Below are 15477 nucleotides of genomic sequence, written 5' to 3'. Positions count from 1 at the left end.
CCGGGACAGGAAGAAGGGAAGCATGCCGGAGACCAGACCAGACTAGAGCGGAGAAAAAGAGCAGAGACCCGGGAGTCGTGCCGGCGGAGCAGGTAATGTATTGCGGCTCTATTGCGTCGGTCGTCAGGCACTCGAACGCCGCTAGCGATGCGCTCTTTACCCGCGGGCGATCAACGGTTATTTTCCGGACGCCGCGATCGACGGGATCGGATGGAATGGATCGAAATTCGGCGTGTAGCGCGAACGATTGGCAGCAGATTCGATCCCAGTGATCGAATCTGCTGTCGAAACGGCGGCAAATCGGGCCAGTGTATGGCCAGCTTAAGTCATGGAGAGGGCTGTTATCTGACTTTTATTATCTCAACTGTAAGTGAACTGTTTACTTTTTCTCTGCCAGAGGAGAGGTTATTACTTCACAGACTGCTCTGAAAGACTCATTTTGAATGCTGAGTGTTGTGTAATCTGCACATATTATAGAATGATGCAATGTTAGAAAAAAGCACTATATACCTGAAAATAAAAGTATGAGAATATTTTCTTTGCTGCTAATCTTCTAGTAATTATTCATAGTACACAACCAATTCACTATATCATATTTTTTTTTTTTCGCTTCAGTGTCTCTTTAACTGTAGTTATCCTCACCAAGTGCATAGTTTGTTTCTTAGAAGGATCCTTAGTTCTCAGCATCAGGACTAAAGTGTCTCCGGTCACTGGTGCATATAAATGGCTTTGTGGCAGGAGTCCCCTCTTTACCTTTTCAAGTCTGGTTAACACAGGCTGCATACAATCCAATTTGATTTCCACAGCACCTGCTGTGGTTGTTATTTCTCTGCTAAAGCACTGTATAAACTGTAAGATCCTTTGACGGACAATTGCATGACTACTGTTCAGTCTGCAGGTTGTTTTCACCTTATGGAAGAGAGCATTTTTCACATTTCAGCGCTCCTTTCATTCATTCCCCAATAACTTTACTACTACCGTACTTATCACACCTTAAAGAGGACTTCCAGTGAAAATAATGTAGTAAAAAAGTGCTTCATTTTTTACCATAATTATATATAAATGATTTAGTCAGTGTTTGCTCATTGTAAAATCTTTCCTCTCCCCGATTTACATTCTGACATTTATTACATGGTGACATTTTTACTGTGGGCAGGTTATGTAGCTGCTCCTAGCTGTTTTGGCTGTTAGAGACAGCTGTAAACAGCTATTTCCTGTCTGTGAACCTTGTTACATTGTAACAAACTGCCAAAAGTACCGTGGTCCCAGAGCTTCTTGTGGGAGGGGTTTCCGCACAAAATCAGTCATACAGCGCCCCCTGTTTGTGAAAAGCATTATATTTCTCATGTAAAAGGGGGTATCAGCTACTTATTGGGATAAAGTTCAATTCTAGGTTGGAGTTTCTCTTTAATGATCTATACCTTGTTTTGTTTTCAGCACAAATTAAAATTTTTGGAGGTTTTTTTTTAGTAATTATTTTATTCACTATTCATTTTAAAAGGAAAAAAAGACAAAAAAATAGACTATTCCTCCATTTCCGTCCACTATAGTTTTCTAATAAACAATGCTTCCATAGATAAAAACAACACATTTTATTTGTCCTTTTATCCTGGTTATCTTAATATTTAAATGATGCCCCTAGTGCAATGTATGGGGATAATATATTTGGAAATAAAGGTGTATTTTTTCTGTATTGTGATTTTTTTTTCTCATTGTACTCTAGCACTAACTGCAAGCCCTTTTTTTGCAAAACAGTAGTACACCCTCATGGCATACATATCTAAAAAGCTGAGTTGCTAAGGTAACAATTTATGTATTCTATATGTATTCTATTTTAAATTCTGTTACTTTGTTTTCTGTTTGCAAGCGTTTTATTTTGGTACAGAATATATGAAAATAAAAATTTTATTGATTTTGATTCAGTATGTCATTAAAAGGAATTCACAAAACATAGGCCTCAACCCTAAAACACCCTAAAATCTATTCTACAACGTATCCCAATTCAAATAATATCACATATCACTCAGTTGATAGCTAGTTAGTAACTCCGAAGTGTGTAAGTGGCTTTGTACAGGCCAATTTTTTTCTACAAAGTATTTTAGCGCCATACTTTCTTTGCGTAGCCCCAGACGAGTCTGAACAGCAGAGAAAGGCCACAAATGTCATCATTATGGAAAGCTAACAACCAGGGCTATTAAAAAGTGGGCGTTGTGTAAGCTACTTTAGTTTTGCTGAAACTTTTCCAAGTTTGATCATAACTTTAAAAATGATTTTTTTTATCCATGATGGATTGAGTTTGTCCCTACCTATTTTTTTATGTCCAAGCTATAAGACACATCAAAGTTTATTCTACAACTCATTATGAGTAAAATGAGGTCACATATACGTAATTTGATTACAAACTTAATGCACAACAGTCCATTATTCTCAAGGTGTGCCCATGGAGTTTTTGCAGTCCATTTTTTTTTTGCACTTATTGTTACAGTGCCATTCTTTATTTGCATAGCCCCAGAAGTAAGAAGTGTCTCTCAGTGGCTTCCCTTCACGGGCCGGACACTTGGTACCCCAGAGAATAGGCAATGGAGAGACGTCTGTCACATGGAGTCACATCTGAGCCCAGCTGTGGTCGCTTTTAGACGAGACATGAGGTAGTTTCTTGCTGTTGGGTAACTGCACGGCATTAAATTGCAGCCAAAAGCCGGTTGGTGATTGGCAGATGGGAGGCTGAACTGCCCAGCAGGTGCGCAGTTCAGTTTCCCATGTGCTATGATTTGATAAAGCGTCACACCACAGATAGCACAAAATGGTCTGTTACTAGGTGTTTGCATTTGCCCAGCAGGGATCAAGACTTGATCCTTTGGGCAACAGTGCAGTGTGGACACTGTGCAGATGCGTCGCTAGCCTCCAGGCTAGAGGTACGTCTGTTGCTATGGAGGGGGGAAGAAGGACGACGAGCGGTGATCGATGGAGCAGTTTACCGCTGACAGAAGAGTGTGAAGAACAATTCCATCAGGCGGAGCTCATGCATTGGACAGACGCTGTCCACACACTGATTTTTTTCAAGATTTTAAGCCAAGGTGATCTTTAACATCTTCCATGGCCGAGTTCAAACCAGTATGCGTACATAGCGTAAGAGTGGTAGTGAAGTGGTACATGAAGCACAGGGATTTGTGCTTCAGAAATGTATATAAAAAATGCAGCATGCCGCCTCAGGTGTTAAAACGGACCTGAACTCAGAACATCTATTCTGCTCTTAAAGATAAACAATAGCATAATAACCTTTAAAGAAAAACATTTTTTTGTTGCAGCTGATACAAATCCTGCAATACATCTGCACTGTGTCTACTTCCTGATTCCATGGAAGCAGATATACGGTTACTATCCTGTGTTTACAAATTAGCTGCTCTGCCGAGACAGTCAGCTGACACAACTAAGAAATCAAATTACAGTTGAGATTAGTCACATATGTCTCTTTGTTTTTCTACTGTCCTGTGAGAGAGTACAGGTCCTCTTTAAGTGGGATGGATTTGCGACTATGCCATGTTATTAAAAATACATACAGTATATGACAGCTGTTGATTTCAATGAGAGGATATATGGAGAAATTACCTTAGAAATCTCCTGTGTTTTCTGTCATTCGTGCGTAGCACATGCATGGACTGGCTTCTCTTCTTTAATACCTAATAAAAGTTTAAAAAGCACAAATTAGCTATTGAGAATACACATTTTATAAACAATATAAAATCTCTAAGAATCTCCATAAGGTATTCAATGGTATTCCCATTATTCCCATATAAGGTATTCAAAGGTATTCCCTTAACACCTGTACAGGTGATCATAGTGTAATGCAAGCTTCTGCAAGAAGATGCAGGGACAGTTCAAAAACATTTCTTCCCCACATAACTGCTCACATCACTGTGCTGCACTGCTTAGCAGGGGACAATGCTACTGTACAATTCTGAAGCATGGCTGCAGCTGCAATTTCTTGTGAGTTTTTTATGGTAGTTTGGGATAGGATTACTACCATGATCAGGTTGTTACTGCTGTCTGTGTTCCCATTGATTCCTGTTTCTGAGATCATCCAGGTTCTATTGTAAGAAGTTTATCTTTCCAAGTTGGAAAGATATATTTTACTTTATGGACAGAAAGTGAGACAATTCTTCCAAACAGGAATACTGATGACAACAGAAAGGAATTCAAATGAAATGGGGCCCTAGGCAAGATAGCAGTTTTTGCCCACCGCTGATAATTACCTGGCCTTTTTAGTAAGATTTGGTGGGGAGTCACTACCACCCACCAGGCCCCTAGACCCTCTCCAAGCCCTAGGCAACTAGGTTTGCCTTGTGGATGATCCGGCTTTGGACAACAATTAAAACACCATCTCATGATCTTTTGATCAAGCTAAAACTAAAACAGAGGTGTTAGTGGAGGTGAGTTTTGACCCGAGATTGCACATTCTTTAACCACTTCCATACCAGCAGTCTCTGCCCCCATAAGGACCAGAGACTGCTGGTATGGTAAAACGCCGCCTCCAGACGAATCGCCGCACATACCCGCCGTTCTAGCCGTTCATGACACTGCCCAATCGTCACAGGCTCCTCTCTCTGCCATGCTGATAAGCAGAAAAAAGGGATTGGGAAAACAAGAGTGCTCTCTAGTGCATTAACTGTTTTAATTTGGCTTCATACGCAAAAGGGTTAAAATAAACTTACAATATAATCAGATAAAACATCGCATATCTCACAAAGAGTGTATCATCACCGCTTCCTGCAGATGGAAAAACCAACTCTGGTCGCCTCAATACTGTGGCCAGCAGTAATTAGAATCCGGAGTTCCGGATTCTATGATGGCAGAGTGTGACCGCTTTTATTGGCTCCTGAAACTGTCTATCAGTGGGAGCCAATGTGATTGACTATCCGTGATCACGCGGTCAGGAGCCAATGAAAGCGACACCTGACCTGCTTGCAGAGCTCTGCCGTCTTACAGACGGCAGAGCGGGCAAATTGCGGTGGGTGCAGAGCAGCGAGATTGGCGGTAACAGCGTGGACACACAATTCAGTCCGAGCGCAGCACCACCTGCTGGACATAGATTCATACTGCGTTGGTCTGGAACCAGTTAAACAAATGCTATGAACAGATCACTATTGCAAAATTCTTTTTGTAGTTTAATGGAGCTAAAAATTATATTTTAATTTCAATTTGCATCCAGCTACACATTTTGAAACTGCGCATTTTTTTGTAAATATGACTGATTTCTTTTTAACCCCTTAGGTTGATCTGCATGGATATATCTGTCCAGATAGCCTGCCCTCCTGCCACCGAGTCAGGCGGGCTCCTGCGCACGCTCCTGCCGCCTTCCGCTACCCCAGAAATCAATGGATGGGAACACACTTCCCATTCATTAATCTATGTCTCCATATGAAAAACCGACGGCTTCTCTGAAAAGCCGCGATTTTTCTAAGTTTCACGTCATCCCTTCAGTTTCTGTAAGCGAGAGCTCTCGCTTACAGGATGAAAAACCAAAAAAATGACTGTCAAATAGTAAAACTACATCTACATACATTTTTTAAAAAAATATACACAATCAATTACATTTAAAATTACCTGTTTACCTCCCCACTCCAAAAAATCCCAAATAAAATTTTTAATTAAAAAAAAATAAAAAAAATTACAATAAAAAAAAAAATAACGACATACATAGTTACCTAAGGGTCTGAACTTTTTTATTATGCATGTCAAGAGAGTATATTACTATAATTTTTTTAATTATAAGCTTGTAAATAGTGTTGGACGCAAATTGAAAAAATGCACCTTTATTTCCAAATAAAATATTGACGCCATACATTGTTATAGGGACATAATTTAAATGGTGTAATAACCCGGGACAAAAGGGCAAATGAAACACTTAGGTTTTAATTATGGTAGCATGTATTATTTTAAAGCTATAATGGCTGAAAACTGGGAAAATAATTAATATTTTCAATTTTTTTCTTAATATTCCCGTTAAAATGCATTTAGAAACAAATAATTCTTAGCAAAGAAAGCCTAAATGGTGGCGGAAAAAACAAGATATAGATCATTTCAGTGTGATAAGTAGTGATAAAGTTATTGGTGAATGAATGGGAGGTGAAAGTTGCTCGGATACATAATGTGAACAACACTGTAGGCTGAAGTGGTTAAGGTACAAATTTCTAAAAAATCTCCATCTCCTGGAGTAATATGCTGCACAGAGCACTTGCCCTTGTTTTTCATTAGAATATTGTGTAAATGTTCATGTATTTCAGCTATTCAACTTAAAAGGTAAAACTAATATATAAAATAGACTCATTACATGCAAAGCGAGATATTTCAAGCCTTTATTTGTTATAATTTTCATGCTTATGGCTTACAGCTTATGAAATCCCCAGAATCAAAATCTCAGAACATTAGAATATTGTGAAAGTGTTCATATTGTTCAATATACTAGGCTGAAAGTGTCAGGCTCTAATCAGCTAATTAATCCAAAACACCTGCAATGGGCTCCTATTTCATATACCACATTAGTTTCACCTTTTAAGATGAATTACTGAAATTATTTTTCTAATTCTAATTTTTAAAGTTTCACCTGTACGTGGAATGAGCAATGGTTCAAAACATGAGCTTTGTTTCTCTATTTTTCTTTCTTCCCAGGAATGCAAGTTGTTGTTTATTTAGAGTGGCAAAATTTGTGTACATGACGCACTCAGCCCAGTCATTGTACATTGCTCTATGTTCAGCAGGTTTGACAACATCTGTACATCACTAGTTTCATAAAGCTTGAAATAAGGGTACCTTTATAAATAGTATGTCTACTGTACTGATTTGCATCCACTGCTGGCTGTTTTGTGTTGGTGGTGGTCATGCCACATTCCATACAAACCATCTCAAAAGCAACCTGCTTTACAAAAAGTGAATACAACATTGATCCTCTATAATTGTTACATAATTACTGTTTATCTCTATAACTGTTTTCACGGATTTCCAAAATACAAGTCTGGCTAAAAACAATGATTATTTAATATTTTACTTTCCTATACTATATGTTATGCTGCACCAGGGTGATGGTGCTAGCATTGGGCTGGTGCTGGTCCACTGCAAGGAAATCTGGTTAAAATTGTCAGACTGATATAACTCAAATCCCAGTCGGAACATCTGCAGCATTGTCAGGGTAGTAGCACTGACATCTCTGGACAGAAAATGGTTATACGGTATACTTTTCTCAGGTAGCAGTAGTTTCAGCAGAAACAAGACAAGCTACTGTCAACATATTAAAGCACACCTGAATAGCATGTAAAATAACATATACTGTATATAAACTGCCTAGTACCAGAGCTTACAAGGCTGGTAGCTGTCCCTGACTTCAACCTCTCAGCCAGTTTCAGTGTTCCCTCAAATGTTGCTGTAGACCTCCACAAGGCATAAAGAGAAGCAGATGTGACAGTCAATGTACCAAAGCAAGAAGTTTTAAATCAGGGTGATACCATTTATTGGCTAACTAAAAATGAATAAAAATAAGCAAGCTTTCAGCCTTGCAGCCTTCGTCGGGCTTATATCCTGTTAGTTTGCAGGCTGGTGGTACAGACAGCTTATATACATGCTGTTATATACATGCTTATATACATGCTGTTTCCAATAAATGGTATCATCCTGATTTAAAACTTCTTGCTACCCTACTGCTACTTCAATGTACCAAAGTGAGACACTCAGCAGGTGACATCTGCACGATGGTTAGTTCCATTACATAAGGTCTACTAGCCTGATCTCTGCAACAGAGCTTGCTTTTTGCTAGATACAGATACATTCACTCAGTGTGTGTCCTCTGTCTATTTGCCATGTCCTCACTCTCAGGCAGCACTCATCCAAAAAGCATGAAAGAGCCTCCCAGGTTGACAGAATCTTGTGGAACTGACTTGGTGAAAGGATGGTCTAACGTGAGGTCGTTATTAGTTTTACAGTTTCTAGTCTAAAATGCACCCAGGGCGAGGGTGTAAAAATTGTGCCCAAAGAAGCAAGGTATGGGTGCCCGCAGTATAGGTTAGCCAGGTCTAGTTGCACTCAGTATGGATTCCCCCAGTATTGGTAGCCCAGAATAGGTACCCCAGTATAGGTAGCCAGCTATAGGTCCCCCCAGTATAGGTAGCCAGGCATAGGTGAGCCAGTATAGTTGCCCCCGGTATAGGTTAGCCAGGTAGGTGCCTGCAGTATAGGTAGCCAGTATAGTTGCCCTCAGTATAGGTTAGATAGGCAGGTGCCCCCCGGTATAAGTTATAGGTAGCCAGAATAGTTGCCCCTAGCATAGGTTAGATAGGTAGATGCCCCCAGTATAGGTAGGTTAGGTAGGTGCCTCCAATATAGGTAGCCAGTATAGTTGTCACCTGTATAGGCTAGCTAGGTAGGTAGGTAGGTAGGTGCCCCCAATACAGGTTAGATAAGTTATTGTTCCCACTATAGGTTAGATAGGTAGCTGCCCTCCAGTATAGGTTAGATAGGTAGGTGCCCCACAGTATAGGTTAGATAGGTAGGTGCCCCCCAGTATAGGTTAGATTAGGTAGCTGCCCCCTCAGTATAGGTTAGATTAGGTAGCTGTCCCCCAGTATAGGTTAGATAGGTAGCTGCCCCCCAGTATAGGTTAGATAGGTAGCTGCCCCCCAGTAAAGGTTAGATTAGGTAGCTGCCCCCCAGTATAGGTTAGATAAGGTAAGTGCCGCCCAGTATAGGTTAGATTAGGTATCTGCACCCCAGTATAGGTTAGATTAGGTAGCTGCCCCCAGTATAGGTTAGATTAGGTAGCTGTCCCCCAGTATAGGATTAGGTAGCTGCCCTCCAGTATAGGTTAGATTAGGTAGCTGCCCCCCAGTATAGGTTAGATTAGGTAGCTGCCCCCCAGTATAGGTTAGATAGGTAGGTGCCCCCCAGGATAGGTTAGATAGGTAGGTGCCCCCCAGGATAGGTTAGATTAGGTAGGTGCCCCCCAGTATAGGTTAGATAGGTAGCTGCCCCCCCCCCCACTATAGGTTAAATAGGTAGCTTCCCCCCAGTATAGGTTAGATTAGGTAGGTGTCCCCCAGTATAGGTTAGATTAGGTAGGTGCCCCCCAGTATAGGTTAGATAGGTAGCTGCCCCCAGCAGGGCCGGCCTTAGGTTTCACAGCGCCCTGAGCGTAACCAGATTTTGGTGCCCCCCCCCCCATTCATCCTCTTCACGTGTGAGTGCACCAAACACATACACTAATGGGGGGGCTTAGTAGTGCGTAGGTAGATAGATAGGTGCCCCCAGCACAGGTTAGATAGGTAGGTACCTGCAATATAGGTTAGATAGGTAGCTGCCCCAGTTTAGATTAGATAGGTAGATGCCCCCAGTATAGATTAGTTAGGTAGCTGCCCCCAGTATAGGTTAGATAGGTAGGTGCCCCCAGTATAGGTTAGATAGGTAGGAGCCCCCCAGTATAGATTAGTTAGGTAGCTGCCCCCAGTATAGATTAGTTAGGTAGCTGCCCCCAGTATAGGTTAGATAGGTAGGTGCCCCCAGTTTAGGTTAGATAGGTAGGAGCCCCCCAGTATATATTAGTTAGGTAGCTGCCCCCAGTATAGGTTAGATAGGTAGGTGCCCCCAGTATAGGTTTGATAGGTAGGAGCCCCCCAGTATAGGTTAGATAGGTAGCTGCCCCCAGTATAGGTTAGATAGGTAGCTGCCCCCAGTATAGGTTAGATAGATAGCTGCCCCAGTATAGATTAGATAGGTAGCTGCCCCAGTATAGATTAGATAGGTAGATGCCCCCAGTATAGGTTAGATAGGTAGGAGCCCCCCAGTATAGATTAGATAGGTAGCTGCCCCCCAGTATAGGTTAGATAGGTAGCTGCCCCCAGTATAGGTTAGATAGGTAGCTGCCCCCAGTATAGGTTAGATAGGTAGCTGCCCCAGTATAGATTAGATAGGTAGATGCCCCCAGTATAGATTAGTTAGGTAGCTGCCCCCAGTATAGGTTAGATAGGTAGGTGCCCCCAGTATAGGTTAGATAGGTAGGAGCCCCACAGTATAGGTTAGATAGGTAGCTGCCCCCCAGTATAGGTTAGATAGGTAGCTGCCCCCAGTATAGGTTAGATAGGTAGCTGCCCCCAGTATAGGTTAGATAGGTAGGTGCCCCCAGTATAGGTTAGATAGGTAGCTGCCCCCAGTATAGGTTAGATAGGTAGCTGCCCCACAGTATAGGTAGGTGCCCCCAGTATTGGCTAGATAGGTAGCCGCCCCCAGTATAGGTTAGATAGGTAGCTGCCCCCCAGTATAGGTAGGTGCCCCCAGTATAGGTTAGATTAGGTAGGTGCCCCCCAGGATAGGTTAGATAGGTAGCCGACCCCCAGTATAGGTTAGATTAGGTAGGTGCCCCCCAGTATAGGTTAGATTAGGTAGGTGCCCCCCAGGATAGGTTAGATAGATAGCTGCCCCCCAGTATAGGTTAGATTAGGTAAGTGCCCCCCAGGATAGGTTAGATAGGTAGCCGACCCCCAGTATAGGTTAGATAGGTAGCTGCCCCCCAGTATAGGTTAGATAGGTAGCTGCCCCCCAGTATAGGTAGGTGACCCCAGTATTGGCTAGATAGGTAGCCGCCCCCAGTATAGGTTAGATAGGTAGCTGCCCCCCAGTATAGGTAGGTGCCCACAGTATAGGTTAGATTAGGTAGGTGCCCCCCAAGATAGGTTAGATAGGTAGCCGACCCCCAGTATAGGTTAGATTAGGTAGGTGCCCCCCAGTATAGGTTAGATTAGGTAGGTGCCCCCCAGGATAGGTTAGATAGGTAGCTTCCCCCCAGTATAGGTTAGATTAGGTAGGTGCCCCCCAGGATAGGTTAGATAGGTAGCCGACCCCCAGTATAGGTAGGTGCCCCCAGTATAGGTTAGATAGGTAGCTGCCCCCCAGTATAGGTTAGATAGGTAGGTGCCCCCAGTATTGGCTAGATAGGTAGCTGCCCCCAGTATAAGGTAGGTAGGTAGGTAGGTGCCCCCCCCCTCATAGTGGAGGGGGGAGCCGCGGGGAGGGCAGCCCGACCTCTCCCTCCCTTCCTCTCCGGGCCACCCTCTGCGCTCCCTCCTCCGATGCAGACTGCAGCAGTATAGGTAGGTGCCCCCAGTATTGGCTAGATAGGTAGCCGCCCCCAGTATAGGTTAGATAGGTAGCTGCCCCCCAGTATAGGTAGGTGCCCCCAGTATAGGTTAGATTAGGTAGGTGCCCCCCAGGATAGGTTAGATAGGTAGCCGACCCCCAGTATAGGTTAGATTAGGTAGGTGCCCCCCAGTATAGGTTAGATTAGGTAGGTGCCCCCCAGGATAGGTTAGATAGATAGCTGCCCCCCAGTATAGGTTAGATTAGGTAAGTGCCCCCCAGGATAGGTTAGATAGGTAGCCGACCCCCAGTATAGGTTAGATAGGTAGCTGCCCCCCAGTATAGGTTAGATAGGTAGCTGCCCCCCAGTATAGGTAGGTGACCCCAGTATTGGCTAGATAGGTAGCCGCCCCCAGTATAGGTTAGATAGGTAGCTGCCCCCCAGTATAGGTAGGTGCCCACAGTATAGGTTAGATTAGGTAGGTGCCCCCCAAGATAGGTTAGATAGGTAGCCGACCCCCAGTATAGGTTAGATTAGGTAGGTGCCCCCCAGTATAGGTTAGATTAGGTAGGTGCCCCCCAGGATAGGTTAGATAGGTAGCTTCCCCCCAGTATAGGTTAGATTAGGTAGGTGCCCCCCAGGATAGGTTAGATAGGTAGCCGACCCCCAGTATAGGTAGGTGCCCCCAGTATAGGTTAGATAGGTAGCTGCCCCCCAGTATAGGTTAGATAGGTAGGTGCCCCCAGTATTGGCTAGATAGGTAGCTGCCCCCAGTATAAGGTAGGTAGGTAGGTAGGTGCCCCCCCCCTCATAGTGGAGGGGGGAGCCGCGGGGAGGGCAGCCCGACCTCTCCCTCCCTTCCTCTCCGGGCCACCCTCTGCGCTCCCTCCTCCGATGCAGACTGCAGCAGAGATAACTCACCTCCCTGGTTCCGATCGCCGGCGCCTCTCACTTGCCGCTGGTCTCTTCTACATAGTTACTGATGCACACTAAACTTCCTGTTAAGCAGGAAGTTTAGTGTGCATCAGTAACTATGTAGAAGATACCAGCGGCAACTGCAAGTGAGAGGCGCCGGCGATCGGAACCAGGGAGGTGAGTTATCTCTGCTGCAGTCTGCATCGGAGGGGGGAGCACAGAGGGTGGCCCGGAGAGGAAGGGAGGGAGAGGTCGGGCTGCCCTCCCCGTTCTGCGGCTCCCCCCTCCATCACAGCGCACGGACATGTTTGCCCCCCCAGCAGCGGCACCAGGGGGCGGAGCGGGAGCATCCATACATTCGGCCAGGGGACAGGAGCGCCCCCTGGAAGCCCGGCGCCCTGAGCGATCGCACCGGTCGCTCAGGTCAAAGGCCGGCCCTGGCCCCCAGTATAGGTTAGATAGGTAGCTGCCCCCCACTATAGGTTAAATTAGGTAGCTGCCCCCCCCACTATAGGTTAGATAGGTAGCTGCCCCCCACTATAGGTTAGATAGGTAGGTGCCCCCAGGATAGGTTAGATAGATAGGCGCCCCCCAGGATAGGTTAGATAGATAGGCGCCCCCCAGGATAGGTTAGATAGGTAGCTGCCCCCTCAGTATAGGTTAGATTAGGTAGCTGCCCCCCAGTATAGGTTAGATTATGTAGGTGTCCCCCAGTATAGGTTAAATTGCCCCCCCCCCAGTATAGGTTAGATAGGTAGGTGCCCCCCAGTATAGGTTAGATAGGTAGGTGCCCCCCAGGGTAGGTTAGATAGGTAGCTGCCCCAGTATAGGTTAGGTAGGTGCCCCCCATGATGGAGGGGGGAGCCGCAGCCGTGGGGAGGGCAGAGGGCAGCCCGCCCTCTCCCTCCCTTCCTCTCCCCGCCGTCCTCCGTGCTCCCCCCTCGGACTGATAAGCAATGGGCAGGGAAGCGCTATGCAAAACGACTCACCAATGGGCGCTTCCCTGCCCATTGCTTATCAGTCTGAGGAAGTAGCACGGAGGGCGGCGGGGAGAGGAAGGGAGGGAGAGGGCGGGCTGCCCTCTCCGCGGCTGCGGCTCCCCCCTCCATCACAGCGCCCCACTCCAAACAGCACTCAGGGCGCCCGCACGGGCCGCACGGCCCTAGAAACGGCCATGTTTTACAACCTGGGCCAGATACCGTATTTTTCGGACCATAAGACGCACTTTTTCTTCCCCAAAAGTGGGAGGGAAAAGTACCTGCGTCTTATGGTCCGAATGTAACAATTGAGACCACCCCCAGGAGCCCACACATACACAGCAGCTGACCCCCTGCATCCACCGCAGTAGCGCATAACTTACTATTCCTCCATACATGAACTTGATCCCTTTCAGATGCCCGCTGGTCAATAACCTGGGACGCTGTCAATCATGGACGCTGCAGCAGCCAGACACGCTAACCACTGCCGTCCACCGCATCAGTTTTCTGCCTGGCCTCTGCCTCCATATGTTTTATTCAGATGCCTGCTGGTCAATAACCTGGGACGCTGTCAATCAGGGCCGCTGCAATGGCCAGACACGCTAACTCCCAACGTCCACCGCACTACTTTATGCATCTGCTTTATCTCTTATCTTCATATATTCCTATAAGATGCCCGGCCCATTGACTAATTACGTGGGGACGCAGTCAATCATGGCCGCTGCACCGGCCAAACACGCTGACCCCACGCCGTCCATCACACCAGCACTCGCTATTCCTACTGTGTAATCCATTCAGACTCCCGCTGGCCAATCAGGCGGGGGCCGATGGTCTTGAGGGCGGGACAAGGCTCTGCCATACTAGCCAATCACTGCACTCGCTGATCTCAGAGCGTGCAGTGATTGGCTAGTATGGCAGAGCCTTGTCCCGCCCTCAAGACCATCGGCCCCCGCCTGATTGGCCAGCGGGAGTCTGACTGGATTAAACAGTAGGAATAGCGAGTGCTGGTATGATGGACGGCGTGGGGTCAGCGTGTTTGGCCGGTGCAGCGGCCATGATTCACTGCGTCCCCACGTAATTAGAAAACGGGCCGGGCATCTTATAGGAATATATGAATATAAGAGTTGAAACAGATGCGTAAAGTGGTGCGGTGGACGTCGGGAGTTAGCGTGTCTGGCCATTGCAGCGGCCCTGATTGACAGCGTCCTAGGTTATTGACCAGCAGGCATCTGAATAAAACATATGGAGGCAGAGGCCAGGCAGAAAACTGATGCGGTGGACGGCAGTGGTTAGCGTGTCTGGCTGCTGCAGCAGCCCTGATTGACAGCGTCCCAGGTTATTGACCAGCAGGCATCTGAATAAAACATATGGAGGTGGAGGCCAGGCAGAAAACTGATGCGGTGGACGGCAGGGGTTAGCATGTCTGGCTGCTGCAGCAGCCCTGATTGACAGCGCCATCACATGATTGGCGGCAGGCATCTGAAAAGGACATATGGAAGAAGAGTAAGTGATGCGCTGGACGGCGACCTGGACAGAGAGAGGGGGACACAGGACTAACAAAGGAAGGACATGGGGGACACAGAATGGACATAGATGGACACAGAAAGCACTGAGGACGACACAGAGGGACACAAAAGGTAAAAGGGGGACCTAGAAGGGAGACATACAAATTTTAGGGAATTGGAGGAACAGGTTCATAAGACACCCCTGTGCCATGGACGCAACAGGATAAGTATGTATATTTTTTTTCCTGATTTTTGTCCTCTAAATCTAGGTGCGTCTTATGGTCCGGAGCGTCTTATGGTCCGAAAAATACGATACTTTATCTTAAAGTAAATCTACTTACTAATGCCTAACTTGACAGCATTAGGTATGTCACATTTGGGCACATTCTCATATCTGGCTGGGTGCTCCAAAGAGTCCTGGATTACAGCACTGAATGTGCCACTATGTGAAGTAGTACACCTTCTGAGCCTTTTTTTTGGTCCACTGTCATGATGAACAACTACAGCAGTCAACTGTATGCCAACATTGGGCTAATCACAGAAGAGAAGGGGCTTTAGTAGCAATTTTCAGTGACAATGCATACAACAAAGAAAAGAGCTGGCACATCCAAAGTTAATATTTATTGGTTCCATGTTAAAGAATATGGCCAACGTTTCGGAGCCACGTAGGACCCCTTCATCAAGGCAATGTTTGCTCGGAGGCAAAAATCTGTCTGCCGCTGTTCAAAGGTTCCTGTAGAGGATGTGGGAGTCTGGCTCCTCTAGACACTCACAGGAAAGCGATGTGTATTCGTCTGGGATCAGCAGCAGCATACAGGCACATCTAAATGCCTGCAGATCCCATATATTAACTGGTTAGATGGCAAAATCTTATTTATATGGGTTATATTTGTATTAACCATTTAACCATCTCCTCTATTCTGTACTAATTTAGGTGGGAATACATCTGCCCTAAATATTTGTG

The 15477-nt window shown here is 45.6% G+C and overlaps 1 protein-coding gene across 15 annotated transcripts in view; it reads right to left on the bottom strand.

Moving 5' to 3' along the window:
* PLEKHA6 (pleckstrin homology domain containing A6) overlaps positions 1–15477 on the bottom strand; it is a 273958-nt gene that overhangs the window by 194268 nt on the left and 64213 nt on the right. For 14 of the 15 annotated variants that reach the window (XM_068269629.1, XM_068269622.1, XM_068269617.1 and 11 more), the window contains exon 2: positions 3610–3680. The exons of the other annotated variant lie outside the window; for it this stretch is intronic. The gene's annotated coding sequence lies outside the window, so the exon portion shown is untranslated. The remainder of the gene's footprint in view (positions 1–3609; positions 3681–15477) is intronic. 15 annotated transcript variants of the gene reach the window in all.

This window comes from Hyperolius riggenbachi, chromosome 2, assembly GCF_040937935.1.
Source record: "Hyperolius riggenbachi isolate aHypRig1 chromosome 2, aHypRig1.pri, whole genome shotgun sequence".
Lineage (NCBI taxonomy): Eukaryota > Metazoa > Chordata > Amphibia > Anura > Hyperoliidae > Hyperolius > Hyperolius riggenbachi.
The sequence above is the reverse complement of the archived record's forward strand: the minus strand, read 5'-3'. Positions and strand labels throughout refer to the sequence as shown.